Raw genomic sequence first — 12,776 nt, 5'->3', positions numbered from 1 at the left:
AAAGAAATAAGAGTACAAACGCTCCACCATGCGGTTCTAGTAGTAGTACTACTCGTACTACTGCGCTTGGCTCTTCGCCTCTTCGTGAAGTCGAACAATGATGGTACTCCGCATGTTGGGTACTACAGTGTATGCCTCTGACAATCTGACACCGAACGGACTGATGCATGTCCACCGAGGGTAGGTTGCATTAGTCAAAAGGCGTAAGCGAGCTTCACCTTGTCCTGCAAGCTTCTCCTCATTCTGCGAGTTGACGGGACACACCAAAAAGTAGTGCTAGTCCATACTCCCTCCTTTCCGGTTAATCTGGCTCAATCCTTTTTGCGGGTAAATGAGAGAGCTTTATTCATATATAAGCATTCTTAGGACGATCAGCCAAGACACTGGTCACTAGGAAGCGAGGTACCCCACAAAAAAAGAAGTAGGAAGCGAGGTGCTTCATCAAGCCAGCTCTCGGCCATATTCAAAGTGCAGCAAGCACGGTTCGCATGAAGATGTGCCGCAAGGTTTGCTGACCTGTTTACATGCTGAATAACAAAAAACGAGGAAATATTACCGAGCGCTACTATTTGTAACAGGATATGAGCCAGAATTAAGCGAGAATTGTGGCGAGTGTTCCATGCAATAACCTTCCATTATCACATGCGAGAACCCTCAAAGATAACCAAATGTGTTGAAGATTGCTTTATCACATTTTAAAATTATAATGAGAGTGCAGACGCTCCTCCATCCGGTTCCTAGTACTAGTATAGTACTTACCTTTATAGACTATATTAGTAAACTTTGCGCTTGGCTGTTCGCCTATTCGGGAAGTCGAACAATAGTAGCACTAGTAGTATAGTGTATGCTTCTGGAAATCTGACACCGAATTAATTGTTGCACGTCCACCGCCTGAGAGAGGGAGAGCTTGCATTAGTCAAAAGTTTCTCCTTGTCCTATGAGCCACCGTGCGCAAGTAATGCTAGTCCATACTGCCTCCTCTCCGGTTAATATGGATTAATTTCAAACGAGATAAATACACTGTCTATCACTGTATATTTGTAAAAATATGGTCAATGGACTTCATAATACGCTCATTGCACTCAATATATATATTTTCCGGTGTTTATACGGTCACTAGCTCACCCTGACTGAGTAGGTGTGTGCATGCACGTGTAGGTTGAGCACTTAGCGTGACCGTGTGTGTTCCGTCGTGTGCTCGGACATGCATGCATTAGGGCGTCGCGCGCGTTTTTGCATCCATGTGTACGTGTGACTGTTGCATACATGTAGGGGGAGTACGTGTAGGGGCCACTAAGGAGCAGTCAAATCACACAGTAAATCACATCTGTCGTGTTCGTGTCTCACCCTCCTCCATGTCTTGACCCCACACGGTCGCTCGGCATGCCACTCACCGCAAACCGAGTATACGATAACTTTCCCGCCTGCTTGTCGATGGATCGCACCATGGAGTACTACTAGCACTACTGGGAGAGATTGACGAGTTGGGGGAGGACAACTAGCTGTAGCACGGACTCCCAAAAACTTTTTACATGCATGTTGTAGCCGGCTATTGCGACCTTTGAATGCGGAGCAGCCGCGTGCACCCGGAAGCGGCGCGGGCGACGCTCTCTCGGCCGGCGCGCCGCTTCAATGCCGGTGCCAGTGAGAGGTCGCGTCCGCTTTGGCCGGGCATGAATGCGGCACTGACCGTTTCGGGCGGGAAGCATGCGCGGGTGATGAAGAGGGTTCGGGTTGGTCAGGACCGGCCGTGGCAGCGGTCCGGACGTGCGCAAACAAGAGATGCTGTACGTTAATATTTCTGCGTATATAATTAACAACGTAAATAATGTGCCAGTTGGACAAATATGATTGGAGATCTATGTGTGTGTGCGCGACGACTCTCGCGACCTAGAAGCGGGGGCGTGTTTTGATCGAGTTTTCTTTCTTGGTATGTTAGAAAATCAGTTTGTCCAATTCACATCTAGATGTTATTTAAGGATATCACATCTAAGCTCCCACAAGTATATAATGTAGCAACAAGAAACAAAAAAAACTAGTACAAAAAAAATAGACCACAAACAGAGTGGACATCAACTTAGATGTGACATAACTATGTCACATCTAGATGTGTCCTAGACAGACCCTTAAAAAATTGTCCGCCAGTTTTCGTTTCTTTTTTCCGGGAACGCGCGTATTCTATTTAAAACCACTGCTATGGAGAGATTTTTTTACTCCATTATAGCCTCTTGTTTGATAGAGTTTCTCGCGTCTCGCTCTCTCACCCTCTCCATATCAAAACAAGATGACAGTATCCAGTCTATCTCTCTCCTCACCGGTGGTCACAGATCCGGCCGAATCCCGTCCGCTGCGGGAGGTGAGGAGGTGCAGTGTTGACGTTGTCACCGTCGGCGACGGGGGGAGCCGATGTGCACCGTCCTCTCGGAGCCGGCGCTGGCGCGGACTAAGATCCTCCGCACCCTTGTTCGCTGCCGTCGTGTGGGCAGATCCCGCCTGCCCACCTAAACGACATCTCGCCCACCTGAGGTATAACTTCTTGTACTGGTCCAGCTCCCCAGGTTGCTGCGTGCGGGTTTTCTTCTATGTGACTACTCCCCAGCTCCCCATGTATAGTAGCTAGGGTTCGTCAGCTGGTCCAACATCACCTGCTAGTACTATTATAGAGGAAATGCCACTCGAAAAGTTGTCCTGATTTATGCCTCGGTGGAGGTATACATGTTGTTTCGACAAAAAGTACATGGTGGTTGTGCGGTCATTGTCCATATGGTGGTAGTACTATCACTGGTTAAATGAAGAAATGCTTTTTTTCTCGTGTATCCTGGTTTAGTTCCCATCAAGATATAATTATGATGCTTTTGTTTGTTGGTGTACTTTTCATTAACCCTTTTTATATTTTTGGAAACAGCGATGCGTGTCTCCATACTCGGGCATGTCTTCCTCAATTTTAGTGGAACTGCACAAAATTGGATGGCCATTGTTATTCCGCCTCACTGTCCTCTGCCACGTGGTTCTTCCTTCCTCGAGCTTGATTACTGAGAAGAAACAGACCACAGTGAGGATTTGTCAAACTTCATAGGTGCCTCACCCAAACTTGGTGCCAAATGGATGATGCATCACCACGATGACCTATCGATGCTCATGGTCGCGCCTCATGGTTGCGTCGGCTGGTGAAGCTGATCGATTTTCAATGAAAAACAAGCTATCTTCCATCAGTGCTCTTTGCTTGTTACGCACAAAGATGATATCCTTCATCAGTTCACCTTGGTTGCGTTGGAGACGCAGTCGTCTTTCACGTTGGTGCAATTTTATCACACAATTGGCTATGAACCAAATGTTTCCTCGAAGAAGGATCGACGTTGGTACTAAGAGCATAATTTTTGTATTGATTTCTAACCCTTCTCACAACTTTGTCTCCAGCTCCTCTGTAATTTTATATGTCTAGCTATTAACTTTGATTTAAAAACTGGTGTGGACTAAAAACCCGGATGGACGTAGTAGCCCTCCATTTTTATTTACTCCGCATATTAGATTTGACTGAAGTCAAACTTTGTAATACTCTCAAACATTTCCGATAATTGAGATTAAAATTCTTTATTTGTACACACTCTCACACGTTTCCGATAATTTGGTGCATGTGTGGTTGTTCACTTAAGGGAGGGTAGTGTACCACACGTGAAGGACAGGAAGTGCGACCAGGACGCGTGGGCGTGGATCGTTAGTTCATTGGAAGTAGTACTCCCTCTGTACATTAAATAAAGAGTTTCGTTTCGTACTTACACAATTTAAAACGATTGTTATGGAGAGAATAAGAAAACCACTCCACTATATATTAGTCGTATACACACGAGAGTACTATATGGACGCAGCTTCATTGAATTAGTGCACCTGCCTTTGGGTTTATGACAGGTGGGCCCAAAATGTGGCTGGCTCACCTGTCATACAGCCAAAAGCAGATGGAGTGAAGGCACCGGAGCTCAGTACGTACTACATTAGTACTTCCTCCGTAAACTAATATAAGAGCGTTTAGATCACTACGTTAGTAATCTAAACGCTCTTATATTAGTTTACATAGGGAGTATATATATAAGCAGGAGCCTCAGCGCTTGTTCGCTAGGGTTTGCACTCTCCACACGCTCGCGGCAATACATATATGTTACACGCTGGAGGCTCAGTGTTCATTTGCTAGGGTTTGCTATACTCACAGTCTCTCACCCTCTCTTCACCAGATCTAAACAAGATTGCATTGGCCTCTTGTCTCTCTCCCCCCTCATAGCTGGTGATCAAGGAGGCGTCCGTATCCCTTCGGCGAGGGAGGCAATCCACTATCGGCTGTGCTGTTCTCTTTCACCCAGCGCCTGTGCGAGAGGGCCACCGACCCCTTCTTCCTTGCTGCCGTACGTAGTGTGGGCAGATCCGGCCTCCCACCGCACGCCTTCCCACATCCCGACGACCCTAAGGTATAAGTTTCTTTGAAACCGTCGTTGCTCTAGCTACATGTGGATCTTTTTCGATCTGTAGTCGAATCTAGGTCTTGGTTCAAAGAGGAAAGAAAGGTGCGGTGGGGTGGAGCATGAATCTAGGACATGGTTCAATGAGGAAAGGAGGGAGGAAAAGTAGTATAGACTGGCTATCCAGCCGCTTTGTTGGTCGAAAAGGGAAAAAGGGGGTAACCCAGTACACACATCTGTAAGGAACCGATCTCTTTGTTGAAAAGGGAAAGAAACTGGGGGGGGGGTAGTTTGTGTAGGACTAGATTTGCTGCCCTCACATAGGAAAAAAGTTAAAAGAGAACAAATATGGGACCAACACAGATATGCTGCTTGGCTACATACTCTGCATCACCCATTTATACGTGTGGACGCACATGGTGCTAGCATGTCCCATACAACTATTTTGCTGTTGTTAATCTAAGAATGCCGCCGGAAAATTGAAGCAATGCCACTGTTAAAAGTAAATTACATTTTTTAACGATTGTTGTTTCAAGAGAGTGTCTCTGTTAATATGAATCAATGCTACCATTTTAGAAATGCTACTATCCTACTTTGTTTTCCATCCAAGATAAGTTAGATGCTTCTTTCTTTCACCGTTTGTTTCATCCTCCTTTATCGGCAAGTAATTGTTTCCTTTTTTTGCCTTTGTTAAAACAGGGGTATCAATTCAACTTGTTGCTATTGCGACATTTTACTTTGCTACTCGAAACACTTATGTTTTAAGAGTGTTTTGTGCAGTTCATCTTGAATGTCACACCGGTGACTTTGCTTAATTTTGGTGGAACTGCACAAAAGGAGATTGAGATTTGTTTCCAGTGTTCCTGTCGAGTTGTTTCAAATCTTGGTCTCTACCACATGATATCTATTCAACTTGTTGCTATTGCGACATTTTGCTTCGCTACGCGAAACACTTTGCTTGATTTCAGTGCAACTGCACAAAATGAGATTGGATTTCCTATTCGTGTTAGCAGATTCGTATTTTATCCTGGTGTTCTCATGAAATGTCAGTACAGGCCTTCATCCACATGATTGTGCAGTGTGCTTTGAGATGTTGTGCTACTTGTATTGGTACTGTTTTAAATAAATGTTGAATTGAAGCTATTGTGTTGCTGTCTTTTGCCATTAAGTAGTGAACAAAAATGGGACCAAACCAGACATGATGCTTGTTGCTTTGTTACAACAAACTCTGCATCACCCCCTTTATAAGTAGATGGAAGCACATATTATTGTTGCACCCACTCTCCCCTGGAACTGTTTATGCTTTTCGTTAATCTAATGCTGCTGGTAAAATTAAGCAATGCCACTCTCAGAATTAATTAACTACTGAATCTTAGTTCAAAACTGCAACACTTGTTAGGAATGGTACAATCCTGCTTTGTAGTTCCTTCTACATGTTTAACCAAGGTATTGTTAAGATAATGTCTCTTTAAAAATGAATCAGTTGCATTGTTTTAGGAATGGTACTTTTCTGCTTTGTCATTCTTTATACATGTTGAACCAAGGCATTGTTAAGATAATGTCTCAGTCAATATGAATGAATCACACAGATGGAGAATTGCTCCTCTCCTGCTTTGTTTCCCATTAAGACAAGTCATCAACCGTTATTTCTCAATAATTGTTTCCCTTATACCTATTGTTGCTTACAGGGATATCAAAATTAAAGCTCGGTTTTATTCCGACTTCGATTTTAGTTGAACTGCACAGAAGGAGCCAATGTGTCCAAGGCAACTGCTGCGTTACTGGGTCCAGTTGGTCGTTCCACTTTGCAGAAACAAGCAGTCACTGGATGTGGTACATTACAGAAGGAATGACCAAGAAGCTTTACAGAGTATTATTAGACATCGGTGACATGACTAGTCTACAGAGACCATTGGCAATTTAACAACATGTGGAGTGCCCTGGGCAAAAAGTGCCCAAACAAGTACAAGAAGCTAAGATAGGACATGATCATAGGCATTACATATTTTGAATGGGAAAAGCTTGTCAAAATTTAATCATTGATGTTAGCAAGAAGATGTTAGTTTAATATTGGAATTGAAAACCTTGTCAAAGTTTCCTCATTGATGTTAGCAAGAAGACATTAGTTTAATATATTGGAATTGGAAAACCTTGTCAAAATTTGCTCATTGATGTTAGCCAGAAGACATGCATTTGATATTTTTGAGTGGGACGCCCTTGCTGTGAGCAGTGTCGATTGTTTTTTCCTATTCCTGTGTTCAGTTTAGAAGTAAATAGTTACTCTGCTGAGATATTCCTGTGTTAAGAGTTTGTTCTGAATATTGTCTATGTAATGCCAGGCCTTGTGTTTGATTGCAAAGTTGAGCTTGGAATGTTGTGGCATGCGGCATCACGAGCTGTTCACCGTGCCTCCTGAGAATAATGCTTCGTATTGTTTTGCATGTCGATCTAATGCCAGTGATTTGCTTGTTAAGAAGATCATCCTGTTCTGTTGTTTCCGTGTGTAAGAAGTTCATCGTCTGATGTTTCATTCATAGCCTATACGACATGTCGGGTAGGTTAGACGTGAAACCATATGATCTTCGGACCAACTCATGATATTAGGCCGTGATTGGATCGTCGTTTTCCAACCAAAACCGCTTGTAAAACTGACGCTTGTAAATTAAAGCAGATGGTCTCGGGCGAAGGCGCTTGGTTGGTCGATTTCGACTAGTAAAATATCATCCCTTGGGCCCACTGGTCAGGTTTGACCAGTCGCCCGCCTTCTTCCTCCTCTGTCCGTGAGGAGACGGAGCTCCGGCGACCAACACCAGCGAACGATGGCTCCCCACGGGATTCCGAGGGTAGGGATGGATCCGCTGGTCCAGAGCCGTCCTCCCGGTGGTTGAGAGGGTGGTGGGGACGGAGGGATTCGCCGGCGGTGAGCTTCGCGGCGGACGGTGGCTTCGGGAGAATTGGGGCTTCGCGCTACGGTGGCTTCCCATCGAAGCTGAGGGGTTGGGCGGCTCCGCAAGATCGAGGGGAAGAGGATGGGAGCACTGGATGGACAGGAGGGGTTCTACTTGCGAACAATGGGACCGGAGGGCGGCGGCGGCCGAATTGGCCGGAGACATGGAAGACGGCCTCCCCCATCGATGGCTGGCTAGGGCAGCATCAGAGGGATGGCCTGAGGTTGCCTGGGGGTTTGGAGAGGCTCGGGGGTCCCTATTTATAGGCGGACGAGGTCGGTTCTGCGGCGGCCGGGGATAAGATCGTCGGCGGACCACCGTTCTGTTGCTGCAGGGCGACATGGCGGCGACGAGCGCTAGCAAACGAGCTCGCGGATGAGCTTGAGCTATTCCAGAGGGCAGCTAGCACGCTGGAGTGGCTCGGGCGGTGCTACCACGGCCGGGGCCTGTTGTGGCCGGCCGCTAGCTGCCATGGCCGGCCTGACGGTGGCGCTGTGGGGCTCCAGGGGTGGCTCTGCGGCGAGGGAGGGGTCGGGCGCGATGGCTGCGAGTGGCCAAGGGTCAGCACGGGCGCGGGGAGGGCGGCAGCGAGACGCGGCGGCTCGATGCGCGCGCGTGCAAAACATGCGCTCTGGGCGTGCCCAGAGCACGCACGCCAGGCGTTCGGCAAAATGTCAAGGCATGCCAGGAGGCTTGGGTGGGGCTGGGGATTAACAGGTCTAGGTTAGGGCTATCTAGGGGCTTAGTGGACATGCTGGTTTGGCAAATCAAGCAGGTTCAGAATGCAAACTAAGTTTCATGCCAAATCTGTTCATGCACTCAAGGTGTTCGACAGAATGCTAAGGGCATCTAGGTAACTCTTGGGGTGGCCAAAAACTCCAGATCATAGTCTCTTTAGATGTAGGTGATGGTGGCAAGGTTAGTTTGGCAAGAACAGAAACTTGTTAGTGCAAGTTTTTGAGAAAACCAATTCTGGACAGAAAGAAAAGGGCATCATTGCATGGACCAAAAATACTCCAATGGGGCCACTCTCCTGGACTTAAGGGTTTTGTAGGGTGGTCTATAAGCAGGAGAAAGATCATGGGCATTAGAGCAAAATAAAATAGGGTTGCAGTAGAAAATGCCAAACTAGATCAGAGAGCAAAAGAGGATGATTTGCTCAAATTTTTCAAAGAACGCCATTGGGTTTTTGCACAAAGATGAATTATATGCATATACTGACATCTCCAATTTTTGGTGGGAATTTTAATGCAGTATTTCAATAGGTTGTAGTGCAAAATTACCAACTGGACCAGTTTTGAAAACTTGGGGTAGAGCTCAAAATCTCCAATGAATAAAAGATATTTTTGCATCAAAGGGATTTAAAAACACCACTTGACATCCCCAAATTTTGGTGAAAATTTTAAATGCATTTATCAAATGGTTGTAGTTCAAAAGAGGCTCTAAAACTTATGAGAACCCATTTTAAAGGAATAAACCTCAGGAAAAATAATTGCAGAAATAATTCCATTGATAAAAAGAAATGGCCTTAGTAAGATACACAAGTCCCACAATATCTTTGAAAGGTTTTCACCTAGAAGGGAAAATTCAAGGAAAATTAGAAGGACAGAGTGATATGAATTTAAAAGATAAACCAGAAAATAAATTTTTTAATTTCCTGGCAAAACTTTGATTAATAAATCATGGTTAATTTTTTGGGGTGTTACAACACTACCACCCTTAAGAAAAATCTCGTCCTCGAGATTTGCTACGGGCTGTTTTGAAAATATTACTCCTACCATCAAAGTAATATCACAAAAATAACCATCCTATTCATGCAATAAAATGTGGCTACAGTGAGCGGGCAATAAGTGGTGTAAAACTACAGTGTGGCATACTGGCGTTGCGTGGAAAAATTTATATGAAACTTCTACTTTTGGTTACAGTAAATTTAGAATAAACTTCTAAATTACTAAAATACGATGGTCGTACCCGAGAGCACAGTGCTCTCTCTGGCTGACAGGTGGACCCGGGGCCCACTATCGGTCTCTTCTTCTACCTCTGGCTTTCTCTTCCCCCTCTCTCTCGCGTGCTTTCCTGCGCTTTCTCCACTGGCGACGTCTAGCGTGTAGAGCTTCTAGGCCATACTGCAGTAGTGCGCGGCGTGCTAGCTGCCGGCCCAGCATGCACTCACCTCACGGGCCAGTGCGCTGTCGGCACTGCTCGCGGATTCGCTTCCGAACACCGGCGATCAAGCGACGAGCGGTGCTGGTGGACTTCGCCCACCGTACACCGATCTCGAGCTATAAAACGACTGAGGTGCTCCTTTCTTCTTCCTCACAGCTGGCCTCGCTTCTCCTTCTCCTCCCTTCTCCTCCATTTCTGCTTGCAGGAGCTCAAAACGAGGCTCTAATGGCGGAGGTGATGCAGGACTGGTACGTGATCCTGATGTGCGGAGGGTTGGCGGCATTGCTGGGGTTCTCCGTGCTCTTGTGCGTGATGATCCTTGATGATCATCGCGATGCTGCCGCTCGAGTGTTAGCTCTCCGCGGTGGCGGTGATCATGAGGATTAAGTGCGGTGTCGGGTTCTAACTGTTGTCAGTGTGCTGGAGGCAACTTGCCCCCAATTGATTTCCCACAACTCTCTCCTTCAAAGACTGTGGTGTGCTAGGGAGGTGATCAGTTAGGTGCAACTGGTGCACGTGTATTCGCAATTAGTGCATGTGGTCGAGTGGTTGTGGTTGCGCGTCTGCTGTGGTGCAGCGTGAATAAAAATCTATGTCGTGAAGAGATATATGCCGCGACAACTCAGGAAAAAAAATCTCACTTTAGAATTTACCGAGAGTGAAAACAGTTAATAAAAATTTACTGCAGTAAAAACCACTCACATTAATTGAAACTAAAAATTTAATTCATCGCACAAATTTAGGATACCATGCATAAGTCGTAACACATAAATAAATGCTGAGACAATAAACATAGCAGTGACATCTACAACAACAACGGTAAATGGACAGGGTCCTGAGAAAACGTCTCTGGGATTGGGGCGCACTCTTCTTCTATCGGGGGAAGCGGATTGACTAGTCGATGAATGCGTCTCTCCTGGTCGGGTCTCAGTGGTCTGCTGATGGCGACCTGAGGGTTTAAATCAGCGAGGCTCTGGAGATAACCCATCAGTCGTTGGGTCAAACGCTCTTGAGCGATGACATACTGGGCAAGGTTGGCCAGTACTGGGTCTCTCTCGATTCGTCCACCGGGAAAAGATGTTACTTATCCGGGTGCTGCACGACTCTGGAAGTAATAATACCCCCGTTTGCTGGCATAGGGTACCATGAATCGAAGGCGAGCAAGCGCTTCATACGCAGCAGCTTCTATGGCCATGTGTGGAGTCGGCATAGATTTCCCCACGAAGGAGACTTCCGTTGGGTCTTGGTTTGGGTTTGCGGGAGGGATGTGCACCACTGCCCAATATTTCGAGGTGGATGGGGTGATCCTCGATTTGAGCAACTCGTATTGGGGTGTATGGATAGCACTCATGGTACTGTAGGTAAAGTCCCACAATATTTTAACAAAGCTACCTGGGGTTGCATCTGGAGTTCTCAGATAAATATTGGGGCTCGGCATGGCAAGGAAATGGCTGTGAGAGTTGCGCACAAGGTGAGGGATACTTGGCAAGGTCACGAGGTGGCCTTTTATATAGCATTGGGGCAGGGTTATTTAACGTGGTGAAGGGTAACTAGTTTGTCGGTTCTGCTCTTATGGGGTCGGGGTCAATGCTATAGATACACATATCTCACAAAAGTGACGTATTACTGTGGGTGTCGTCGGGTGGTTTTGGTAGCTGTGCCCGGAATTAAAAATGCAACCGCACATTAACATATTTATGCAAGGCTACTATTTAAAACAGAGGCACACAAGCAGGCTGCGATTATTTATGGCGATACAAAATCATACAATTACAAGGAGTGGACATACTGAGACTCGGTACTACTCGAGTGACTTAGTCTACCTCGTTTATATCTAAGTGGGCGTGCCTTGTGGATGTCGAGGCTTCTCCACGGGTTTCACCGTCGGGATTAGCTGGAGGGGGTTGAGGGGCTGCAGGGTCGGTGTAGCGATGATGACCATCCCGGGGATTGTTGGCCACATTCCCGTTGGAGTGTGTTCCAAAAAGGTGACGAAGCACTTCTGGGGACACCAATGCATTTTGGTCGATGGATGGGGCTGACCTTAAGGACTCGATCGGTTGTCCGAACAGCACGAATGGGTTGTCGGCGTCGGGCTCATCTTCTCCTCTCGCCGGGGCTCAGCGAACCAGTTCTCCACGAGCTGCGATCAGATCAAGGGTGATTTGATCGAACAGTTCCTCTAGTGCACCTACATAGCGCACTAGATGCAACAATGCAGGATCTGTCTCGGGATCTCCGTTGGCAACCTTGGGTGGTGGCCTACCATACCCGTCACGGCTGGGGTAGTAGTAGAATGAGCGACAGTTAACTCGGGGTGACAAGTGCCGGAGTTGAACTATAGCCTCTCGAGCAGCTAGTTGGATGGCTTGTGGCTGAAAGGAAGTTGTCCTTCCGGTGAACCTGTAGGGGCGTTCTGGCGATAGACCCCTACCATAGACGTGTACAGTGGCCCAGAATTGATGGCTCTCACCGCTCATGGGTCCTTGGTACACAACATATTTTGGGGGTTCTTCTAATGCAAAGGCACGACGGGTGAGGTTCGCTAGCACGGTCACAAAACCTCCAAGGTTGGTTGCTGTGGTCTCATTGTGCACAATAGGGCCAGGCATTATAGCTCGGTTTGGGGAAGAGGCTGTGTTGTGCTGTGTTGAGGCTAGCGTGCCCTTTTTATAGAAAAAGGGGACAGAGTCTTCCTTCGCACGCTTGCGAATGAGACAATTTAGGTGTCGGTCACTAGCGCGTGATTGACAGGCTGGGCTGATAGGTTGGGCACCGACTGCCAAAAGGTGTCGGGGTCACTGTGTGGCTATCTTACACGAGAAGCTTGGCTGGGGGTTAGGTTAAGGTCTGGTGGGTTGGTTAACCTAGGTTTATTGACCTGGCTAAGATAGGATTAGCCAATGGTCAGCCTGGCTCTGATACCAAGGTTGTCAAGACCGGATTTTCGGGATAATCAATTTCCCAGAAAATGGCCCTTGTGCTCACCAGCCCCAGGATTACTGTTAGCTGATGAGGCACCAACTTGATACAGAAATTCCAAGAAAAATAAAAATGTGTAGTATAAGACCATTCTGGCCTATGAGTACAACAATTGGTTTCTAGTGGCTGATGGCGGAAGCAGTTTGTGGTTCATCTGCGATTATGGGACTCCATTTCCCACAGGAACAGCTTACCTGGATAACTACTATCTTCGCGAGGGTGCTATCATCAT

This window comes from Triticum dicoccoides, chromosome 5B, assembly GCF_002162155.2.
Source record: "Triticum dicoccoides isolate Atlit2015 ecotype Zavitan chromosome 5B, WEW_v2.0, whole genome shotgun sequence".
Lineage (NCBI taxonomy): Eukaryota > Viridiplantae > Streptophyta > Magnoliopsida > Poales > Poaceae > Triticum > Triticum dicoccoides.
Note: the sequence above shows the minus strand (reverse complement) of the source record.